This window comes from Lepidochelys kempii, chromosome 2 (genome assembly GCF_965140285.1).
Source record: "Lepidochelys kempii isolate rLepKem1 chromosome 2, rLepKem1.hap1, whole genome shotgun sequence".
In the NCBI taxonomy this organism is placed as follows: Eukaryota; Metazoa; Chordata; order Testudines; family Cheloniidae; genus Lepidochelys; species Lepidochelys kempii.
In genome coordinates, this window is record NC_136381.1 from 26,884,995 (window position 1) to 26,896,497 (window position 11,503).

Below are 11,503 nucleotides of genomic sequence, written 5' to 3' on the forward strand. Positions count from 1 at the left end.
TGGTTAACTAGCTGAGAATGACCCTACAAATAAAAAATACAAATTTTTTATAAGTGACTTGGAAATGTAAACTTACAGCTGGCTTATGAGGAAGCTGAGGGAGGCAGCAATGAGGTTTCAAAGTGTTTTCAACTAGAAAAGTCTAAGACTTGCTTCTGGTGGAAACTATTTAATGAGAGAATCTGCAGGTTTTCTTGATGGTTTATCAAGCCTGAAATAAGTGCAGAAGGTCTCAAGTGCTCTTTTTGCTAAATTATATCTCCACATCTGTCAGAAACAGTCCCAGTTTAAGTGTGACAGTCTGCTCTCTGGTGTGAATTGGAGCAGGACACAGATATTGGGAGCTGTCTGTCAGTCTCTGACCACTGACATCTGTGTAATTGCACAGACAATCTTAATGCCTTTGAAGGGGGTGTGTTTTAAAAAAAATAAAAATAATCCAACATAAATGTACCTGCATGCAAATTGGCTATACAAAGAATTCTCAACCTAGTCACCTCTGCAAATATTAGTCATTAAAAACAGCCAATCAGTGCTGAAGTTAGCTCATTTTTATTAATTGTTCATTGAAAGTGATAACAGTTATCAGAGCCGAGTAAATTTTACACAGTGTTTATGGATTGCCAATAAGGTTCTTTCATGAAGACAAAATTTAGCAAATGGTGCACTCTGCCTTACTCTACAGTGACAAAGCATATTTTAACACACGATATACTCTGGAGCCTGAACTTCATTGACAATGCATGGTGCACATAATAAAGGTTTTCTGATTTACTCGCTGGATCTCCCCATTGCAGCTCTATTTGTAGGTATGGAGGCTGATACTTATTTTCAGATTTATATGCAAATGCACAAATGAGACTAAAATTGTTTATTTTTGTTCCTCTGACTCTAGACAGGCAGTTTAAGTTCTTCGAGTGACTGCACATGGCCATTCCACTCTTGGTGTATGTGTACCCCATGCACGCTCATCAGAAACTTTTCCCTCATAGGTACCATAGGAGCAGCTCAAGAGTTCTCTGCTGCTGCATGCCCTGCAGGCTAGTATAAAGGAGCTCGAACCTCCTCAATTCCTTTTTACTGCCTATGATGGTCATTGGTTCGGGAGGACCCTGCTGGACAGCTAGTGGAGGAGAGAGTAGTAGCCTCAGCCTGTGCTGGCCTCTTCTTTCTCTCCTGATGAGGGAGTCTCCTTCTGCATTTAGCCTCCCTCGGATGACTATAAGGCCACAGCCTTAGCAGCTGTTAGTGGCCTTTAGCCTGGGGATCCAGGTGGAGCAAGTTAAAGAATCCTAATTAAGGGTCTCTGGTAGACCCCTTTGTCCCTTCCCCCTTTCTCAAGAAGGGCCAAATGTAAATATTGTGTTCCATCCCAGGGGTTTGAATACTTATATTCTCATCACCCCTGCCCCTAGGCTCTCTGGTGGTGTCAGCAGCCAATGAAAGGGAATGACAAGGGCAACAAGGGGAGACCCCCCAAATTGAAAGGCGCAAAATAACCTAGAGCTGTTTGGTAGAAAAGTTTATTCTAGTAGGGGGTTGCAATGCAGGATTGCCAACCAGTAAGTGATTTTGGGTCAGTCTGATTTTAATGGGTGGGACTCCATTTTAAAGTTTAGAGACATGCTGCCACAGAATGGTAGGCAGAAGTTCACGTTATTAGCTGATGAGGGTAAATCTGTAGCAAGACCTTAGCTGCAAGGTGCACTGGATGCAGTATACTTGATGGCTAGGTTCATGGCTTCTGCAGTGGCCATGCACAGGAGCTCCTGACTACAATCCTTGGGACTTCCATAAGAGGTCCAACAAACTTTACACAACCTGCCCTTCGAAGGGTCTTCGCTGTTCTCAGAGCAAACTGTCTAAACTCCATGGCTTGAAGGACTCTCAGGCAACTTTAAAGTCTTTGGATTGTACACTTCAGCCCCATCCAGAAAGCACTTCCGCACACAGCAGACCCAACTTTACTCTGCAGAGAAAGAAGAGTAGGGGTTATAGACATAAAGAACCTCCTCCTCCTGTCTCTGCATCAATGCCTGCTCCATCTACACAGCCAGGAGTGCTAAACTGGCATTTTGACAGGACACTGCAGAAATGGGATATACCCTCCAATTTGATTCTACCCTTCCCTCCTGTCATAAGTATAAAGGGAAGGGTAAACCCCTTTAAAATCTCCCCTGGCCAGAGGAAAAACCCTTTCACCTGTAAAGGGTTAAGAATCTAGGATAACCTCACTGGCACCTGACCAAAATGACCAATGAGGAGACAAGATACTTTCAAAAGCTAGAGGGAGGGAGGGAGAGAGAAAAAAACTCTCTCTGTCTGTCTGTTTGATGCTTTTGCCGGGGACAGAACAGGAATGGAGTCTTAGAACTTAGTAAGTAATCTAGCTAGAAATGCGTTAGATTCTGATTCCTTTAAATGGCTGAGAAAATAAGCTGTGCTGAATGGAATGTAGATTCCTGGTTTTGTGTCTTTGTAACTTAAGGTTTTGCCTAGAACGATTCTCTATGTTTCGAATCTAATTACCCTGTAAGGTATTTACCATCCTGATTTTACAGAGGTGATTCTTTTACTTTTTCTTCTATTACAATTCTTCTTTTAAGAACCTGATTGCTTTTTCATTGTTCTTAAGATCCAAGGGTTTGGGTCTGTGTTCACCTATGCAAATTGGTGAGGATTTTTATCAAGCCTTCCCCAGGAAAGGGGGTGTAGGGTTTGGGGAGGATTTTGCGGGGAAAGACGTTTCCAAGCAGGCTCTTTCCCGGTTATATATCTGTTAGACGCTTGGTGGTGGCAGCAATAAAGTCCAAGGGAAAAAGGAAAATAGTTTGTACCTTAGGAAAGTTTAACCTAAGCTGGTAAAAATAAGCTTAGGAGGTTTTCATGCAGGTCCCCACATCTGTACCCTAGAGTTCAGAGTGGGGAAGGAACCTTGACACCTCCCCATCCCTTTTCTGGGGCCACTCTCACAAGGAGCTCCTAATCCAGGAGGTTCAGTCTCTCCTTCAGGTAGGAGCCACAGAGGAAATTCTGCAGTGTCACAGAGAGAAGGGGTTCTATTCTTGTTATCTCCTAATCCCAAAAGTGAACAGAGGTCTCAGACCAACTTTAGACCTGTGTCAGCTCAACGAGTATCTCAAAAAGATAAAGTTTTGCATGGTCACCCTGTCTTACATTGCTCCCTTCCTGGAGACTGGTATGCTGCCTTCGATTTAAGAGAGATCTACTTTCATATGGCAATTTATCATAGTCATGGAAAGTTTCTCAGGTTCATAGTAAAGCACTCTCATTATCAGTTCACCAAGCTGCCTTTCGTCCTGTCAGCAGCTCCTTGGGTTTTCAGAAAATGTATGTCTATGGTAGCTGCTTTCCTGAGGAATTGAGGAGTACAGGTCTACCCTTGCCTGGATAACTGGCTAGTCAAGAGCAGGTCCCTGGCTCAGGTTCTCTCCAATGTTCAACTCATCCAGTCAACCTTCAAAGCTCTAGGTCTACTGATCAGCTCAGATAACTATGCCCTTTGTCCACTTCAACAGATAGAGTTTATAGGATCAGTGCTGGACTCTACGCAGGCCAAAGCTTTCCTTCCAGACACAAGATTCTAAACAATTCAATCTTTTGTGCCAGATCTCAAGGTTCACCCAATCACAACAGCTCAAAATTGTACAAGGCTCCTCAAGCATATTGTCTTGCACATGTATATAGTCCAGCATGTCAGGCTGTGCCTCAGGCCTCTTCAAAGTTGGCTGGCCTCCGTTATTTGCCAAGCCATCACTGTCTGAACACTGTGCCCTCCTGGGATCTGACTTCACGAGATTGGTGGACAGAGCCACTCAATTTTGGGGAGGGGCTTTCCTTTTGCCCATCCTCAGCCTTTGCTGACAGTGGTGATGGACAAGTTTGCCATGGGATTGGCGGGGGAGGGGAGTTCATCTGGGCCCCCTCGGAACTCAAGGTCTGTGATCCTCAAGGGATTTGTCTCTTCATGTCAACATCAGAGAGCTAAGGGCTGTCCACCTCACCTGTCAGGCATTGCTACCTCATGTCAAGGGGAAAACCCTGTTTGTTCTCACAGATGACAGTGTGGAGATGTTTTGCCTCAGCAGGCAGGGAGGAGCTTGCTCTTCTCTGCTTTTGTCAGGAAGCAATTCACCTATGGAATTTTTGCATTGCCAGTTCAATCAATCTCAAAGCCTCTTACCTTCCAGGAGTGTGGAATAAACTGGCAGGCTGCTTAAGCAGGTCATATACCAGTGGTCTCTCCTCCTGAATGTAGCCAGATGCATTTTCCAGCAGTGGAAGACTCCCCAGGTAGACCTTTTGACAACCAAGGCCAGACAGAAAATACCTATAATTTTGTCTCTACAAAGTCCCAGTCCCAGTTCAATCACAGACACTTTCCTGCTATCCTGACAAACAAGCTATACTATGCTTTTCTCTTAATCCCATTCTGACACTGAATGCTGCTAAAGATCAAGCGGGATCAGGCCTCAGTTATATTAATAGCACCAGCGTGACCGCAACAGCAATGGTTCTCCACTCTACTGGATCTGTCAGTGGAGTCTCCAAGTCCAGGTGCAATGGGAGTGAAATTGATCTCCCAAGATCATGATTGCTCCAACCAAAGCTGCAGGCCTTTCTTTTAATGGCCTGGAGGTTCCATGGCTGAAGAGGAGTCTTGCTTGGAGCAAGTTTGCCAGGTCTTGTAAAATAGTAGAAAGCCCTCTACCAGAGCTGCATATATGTCAAAATAGAGGCATTTTTCCATTTGGTCTCGACAATCCAGTGTCTCGCCAATGCAGTCCTCTTATCCAGCATATCCTGGATTATCTATTGCACCTAAAATGGCAAGGTTTAGCAATTTCTTCTATCAAGGTCCACCTAGTAGCAATATCACATTTCCTAACTTCATGTGGGTTACTGTTCTATATTATCTAGTGATATGACAATGAGATTTGTGAAGAGCCTGGAATGGTTGTACCCTCAAATAAGGAAACCTATCCAGCCCTGGGGCTTGAACCTAGTTTTGTCAAAGCTCATGGGGCCACCGCTTAAGCCTCTGACAACATGCTCTCTAGTGCACCTATCTCTGAAGGTGGCTTTCCTGATACCTATCACTGGCTGGGAGTGTGGCTGAGCTGCGTTCTCTGACACCCAAACCACTGTATACAATCCTTTTAAGGATGAAATGTACTTGCATCCTCATCCAAGATTTCTCTCTAAAGTAGTATGTACTTTTCATGTTAACAAGTCAATTTACTTAACTACATTTCACCCAACACTACAGGCCAAAAGAGAGGAGCAACATCTGCACATCTTAGAAGGGCATAGGCATTCTACATAGACAGGTTTAACAGTTTTGTTTGTCAACCCAACTATTTGTAGCCATAGCAGATGGAATGAAGGGTTTCCTGGTCTTTTTGCAAAGAATTTGGTCTTGGATAACTTCCTGGATTCATGTTTGATATGATCTGGCAGACAGTTTCCAGACAAGCAGTGAGGCACGTTCCACAAGATCACAAGTGGCCTCCGTGTGTCCCTCTCCAGGAGATTTGTAGAGTAGCAGACTGATCTTCGGTTCACACCTTTGCATCCCATTATGCCATTACTCAGTATTCCAGAGACAATGCTGCATTTGGACAAGTTGTACTCCAGTCTATATGTACATGAACTCTGATAGCTTCTTTGACTTTACAGTTTGTGACTCACCGAGAGTGGATCGCACAAGTGCAATCACTCAAAGAAGAATAAACTGTTCTTAACCTTTTGTAACAATGTTGGTCTTTGAGAGGTGTTGCACATGTCCATTCCATGATCCGTCCTCTTACCTCTCTACATTGGAATTGTCCAGCAAGAAAGAACTGAGGGGCAAATTGGCCCTTTATACCGGCACGTAGTGGTGCACAAGCTGTCCTGATGGGCACTCAAGCTGTCCTGATGGGTACCACTGCAGGAAGAATTTCCAACAACTGTGTGCAGGGCACACACATCAAGAATGGAACGGACATGTGCAACACATCTTGAAGAACAACAGTTACAAAGAATTAGTAACCATTTTTTCCAAAGGAAAATCAAGATTAACATGCTCCTGTATTTTGGCTGGCAATAGCCTTCTGAGCTCATTGGAGCTGCCTGTGTGATTTATGAATACTGTAGCTTGACCAAGATATTGTGATGTTTTCGGTATGCATATATTGAGTGAATTCAATAGCAGAATCATCAGGAAATGCACTCAGGAAGGTGGGAGATGATCTACACCTCAGCAACCACTTGAGAGACAATGCAAGTGCCATTCACTTTGATACCTGGGCCCAGTCCTCTGGTGGGCCTCTCAGACAGATTTCCTCAGAAATAACTCAGATCCTGTGGATTGCAGGAGGGTTTAAAGAGACACATTCCCTCCATCGCAGTGGGGACACAGGTTTTGAGCTAAGACCCCAGATCCTACAGTGTGTGTGTTTGGGGGAAGATAGACCTGTGGGGTCTCCATCAGGAAGAGGGTGAGATCCTCGGTAAAACAGACATGTGTGTAGACTTTTTGTTGTTTTAAAATCCTTTTTTTGCTTATATCGTGCATTGTTCCTATGGTTAAATAAATGTAACCCTTCTGCCATGTGAAGCCAGCAGCAATCAGGGCCGGGTTCAATATCTAGGGGTTTCTTTCCATTGATACCCACAGAACCGGCTCTAGCCCCCACTCAGAAACCTGGGAAAATTACACACCACCCCTGGGTGCCTCTGAGAGGCAATACTTCCCCACTCACAGTCATAGAAAAGAAACTTTTTAATAAAAGGAGGGAAGAAACTTGGCGTTAATTTTGGAAAATACCACAAACAGAGTTCATAAACATAAACCATGAACAAAAGACCCAACCCTATATAAGCTGGGCAGTGTCCTTTTCCCCTCAGGTCCTTAAGTCCAGTAACCCCAAAGTCCCTTTCATGTGCCCGACCCTTCTCTGCACCACACTAGCAGTTGCTGTTCTTGGTCAGTGCAGACCCAGAGTTCAGAGGTGCATCTGCAGAGTTCACCTCCCACCCTGGGTGGAGGGGAGAGGGTAAAGAGGCGTCTTACTCATTCCACTGCTCGGGCACTCTCTCGCTGTCACTCTCTGCCTGGCCATTCCTGTCGGCCACCTGCTCACCGCTCTCACCATGCTTCTCTGCCAGCCGCCCTGCTTCCTGATTGCCGCGCCTCTCTGCAGAGCCCTGCTCTGGCCCTCTCTGCCAGCTGCCCTGCTGGCCGCTTGCTGCCCCGCTCCGCCTCACCAGCCACTCATTAGCAGCCAACTGTCAGTCACCTTCTGCTGTCACCTGCCTCTCTGCTGTGACCTCTGCACATCAGCCTCTTAGTAATTTTCAGCTCTTTGTGGGCTGGGCAGTAACACAGCCTCATCTCAAGTGACTTCATCTCTCAGTGATTTTTAGCTCTTAGAAGGTAGGACAGAAACACAGTCCCACCACAACTGAGTTCAGCTCTGATTGAGCAGACAAACACCTATAAGATCTCTGTCAAGCATTCTTACAACTATAATACCCACCTGCTGAAGTGAAGAAACAGATTGACAGAGCCAGAAGAGTACCCAGAAGTCACCTACTACAGGACAGGCCCAACAAAGAAAATAACAGAACGCCACTAGCCATCACCTTCAGCCCCCAACTAAAACCTCTCCAACGCATCATCAAGGATCTACAACCTATCCTGAAGGACGATCCATCACTCTCATAGATCTTGGGAGAAAGGCCAGTCCTTGCCTACAGACAGCCCCCCAACCTGAAGCAAATACTCACCAGCAACCATACAACAGAACCACTAACCCAGGAACCTATCCTTGCAATAAAGCCCATTGCCAACTGTGTCCACATATCTATTCAGGGGATGCCATCATAGGACCTAATCACATCAGCCACACTATCAGAGGCCTGTTCACCTGCACATCTACCAGTGTGATATATGCCATCATGTACATTGGTCAAACTGGACAGTCTCTACGTAAAAGAATAAATGGACATAAATCAGACGTCAAGAATTATAACATTCCAAAACCAGTCGGAGAACACTTCAATCTCTTTGGTCACTCGATTACAGACCTAAAAGTTGCAATTTGTCAACAAAAAAACTTCAAAAACAGACTCCAACAAGAGACTGCTGAATTGGAATTAATTTGCAAACTGGATACAATTAACTTAGGGTATGTCTACACTACGAAATTAGGTCGAATTTATAGAAGTCGTTTTTTTAGAAATTGGTTTTATATATTCGAGTGTGTGTATCCCCACAGAAAATGCTCTATGTGCATTAAGTGCATTAACTCGGCGGAGTGCTTCCACAGTACCAAGGCAAGCGTCGACTTCCGGAGCGTTGCACTGTGGGTAGCTATCCCACAGTTCCCGCAGTCTCCACTGCCCATTGGAATTCTGGGTTGATATCCCAATGCCTGATGGGGCTAAAACATTGTCGCGGGTGGTTCTGGGTACATATCGTCAGGCCCCTGTTCCCTCCCTCCCCCCGTGAAAGCAAGGGCAGACAATCATTTTGCGCCTTTTTTCCTGAGTTACCTGTGCAGACGCCATACCACGGCAAGCATGGAGCCCGCTCAGGTAACCGTCACCCTATGTCTCCTGGGTGCTGGCAAATGCGGTACGGCATTGCTACACAGTAGCAGCAACCCCTTGCCTTGTGGCAGCAGACGGTACAGTACGACTGGTAGCCGTCATCGTCATGTCTGAGGTGCTCCTGGTCGCCTCTGTGAGGTCGATCAGGAGCGCCTGGGCAGACATGGGCGCAGGGACTAAATTTGGAGTGACTTGAGCAGGTCATTCTCTTTAGTCCTGCAGTCAGTCCTATTGAACCGTCTTATGGTGAGCGGGCAGGCGATATGGACTGCTAGCAGTCGTACTGTACCATCTTCTGCCGAGCAGCCATGAGATGTGGATGGCATGCAGTCCTTCTGCACCGTCTGCTGCCAGCCAAAGATGTAAAAGATAGATGGAGTGGATCAAAACAAGAAATAGACCAGATTTGTTTTGTACTCATTTGCTTCTCCCCCTCCGCTGTCTAGGGGACTCATTCTTCTAGATCACACTGCAGTCACTTACAGAGAAGGTGCAGCGAGGTAAATCTAGCCATGTATCAATCAGAGGCCAGGCTAACCTCCTTGTTCCAATAACAACGATAACTTAGGTGCACCATTTCTTATTGGAACCCTCCGTGCAGTCCTGCCTGAAATACTCCTTGATGTACAGGCACACCCTTTGTTGATTTTAGCTCCCTGAAGCCAACCCTGTAAGCCGTGTCGTCAGTCGCCCCTCCCTCCGTCAGAGCAACGGCAGACAATCGTTCAGCGCCTTTTTTCTGTGTGGACGCCATACCAAGGCAAGCATGGAGGCCGCTGAGCTCATTTTGGCAATTAGGAGCACATTAAACACCACACACATTATCCAGCAGTATATGCAGCACCAGAATATGGCAACGCGATACCGGGCGAGGAGGCGACGTCAGCGCGGTCCCGTGAGTGATCAGGACATGGACACAGATTTCTCTGAAAGCATGGGCCCTGACAATGCATGCATCATGGTGCTAATGGGGCAGGTTCATGCTGTGGAACGCCTATTCTGGTCTCGGGAAACAAGCACAGACTGGTGGGACTACATAGTGTTGCAGGTCTGGGACGATTCCCAGTGGCTGCGAAACTTTCACATGCGTAAGGGCACTTTCATGGAACTTTGTGACTTGCTTTCCCCTGCCCTAAAGCACATGAATACCAAGATGAGAGCAGCCCTCACAGTTGAGAAGCGAGTGGCGATAGCCCTGTGGAAGCTTGCAACGCCAGACAGCTACCGGTCAGTTGGGAATCAATTTGGAGTGGGCAAATCTACTGTGGGGGCTGCTGTGATGCAAGTAGCTCACGCAATCAAAGATCTGCTGATATCAAGGGTAGTGACCCTGGGAAATGTGCAGGTCATAGTGGATGGCTTTGCTGCAATGGGATTCCCTAACTGTGGTGGGGCTATAGACGGAACCCATATCCCTATCTTGCCACCGGAGCACCAAGCCGCCGAGTACATAAACCGCAAGGGGTACTTTTCGATAGTGCTGCAAGCTCTGGTGGATCACAAGGGACGTTTCACCAACATCAATGTGGGATGGCCGGGAAAGGTGCATGATGCTCCCATCTTCAGGAACTCTGGTCTGTTTCAAAAGCTGCAGGAAGGGACTTTATTCCCAGACCAGAAAATAACTGTTGGGGATGTTGAAATGCCTATATGTATCCTTGGGGACCCAGCCTACCCCTTAATGTCATGGCTCATGAAGCCGTACACAGGCAGCCTGCACAGTAGTCAGGAGCTGTTCAACTACAGGCTGAGCAAGTGCAGAATGGTGGTAGAATGTGCATTTGGACGTTTAAAGGTGCGCTGGTGCAGTTTACTGACTCGCTTAGACCTCAGCGAAACCAATATTCCCACTGTTATTACTGCTTGCTGTGTGCTCCACAATATCTGTGAGAGTAAGGGGGAGATGTTTATGGCGGGGTGGGAGGCTGAGGCAAATCGCCTAGCTGCTGGTTACGCGCAGCCAGACACCAGGGCGGTTAGAAGAGCTCAGGAGGGCGCGGTACGCATCAGAGAAGCTTTGAAAACCAGTTTCATGACTGGCCAGGCTATGGTGTGAAAGTTCTGTTTCTTTCTCCTTGATGAAACCCCCCACCCCTTGGTTCACTCTACTTCCCTGTAAGCTAACCACCCTCCCCTCCTCCCTTTAATCATTGCTTGCAGAGGCAATAAAGTCATTGCTGCTTCACAGTCATGCATTCGTTATTCATTCATCACACAAATAGGGAGATGACTACCAAGGTATCCCAGGAGGGGTGGTGGAGGAGGGAAGGAAAATGCCACACAGCACTTTAAGCACAGCACTTTAAAAGTTTACAACTTTAAAATTTATTGAATGACAGCCTTCTTTTTTTGGGGCAATCCTCTGTGGTGGAGTGGCTGGTTGGCCGGAGGCCCCCCCACCGCGTTCTTGGGCGTCTGGGTGTGGAGGCTATGGAACTTGGGGAGGAGGGCGGTTGGTTATAGAGGGGCAGCAGTGGCAGTCTGTGCTCCAGCTGCCTTTGCTGCAGCTCAACCATACACTGGAGCATACTGGTTTTGGTCCTGCAGCAGCCTCAGCATTGAATCCTGCCTCCTCTCATCACGCTGCCGCCACATTTGAGCTTCTGCCCTGTCTTCAGCCCTCCACCTCTCCTCCCGGTCATTTTGTGCTTTCCTGCACTCTGACATTATTTGCCTCCACGCATTCGTCTGTGCTCTGTCTGTGTGGGAGGACAGCATGAGCTCGGAGAACATTTCATCGCTAGTGCGTTTTTTTTTCTTTCTAAGCTTCACTAGCCTCTGGGAAGGAGAAGATCCTGTGATCATTGAAACACATGCAGCTGGTGGAGAAAAAAAAAGGGACAGCGGTATTTAAAAAGACACATTTTATAAAACAGTCGCTACA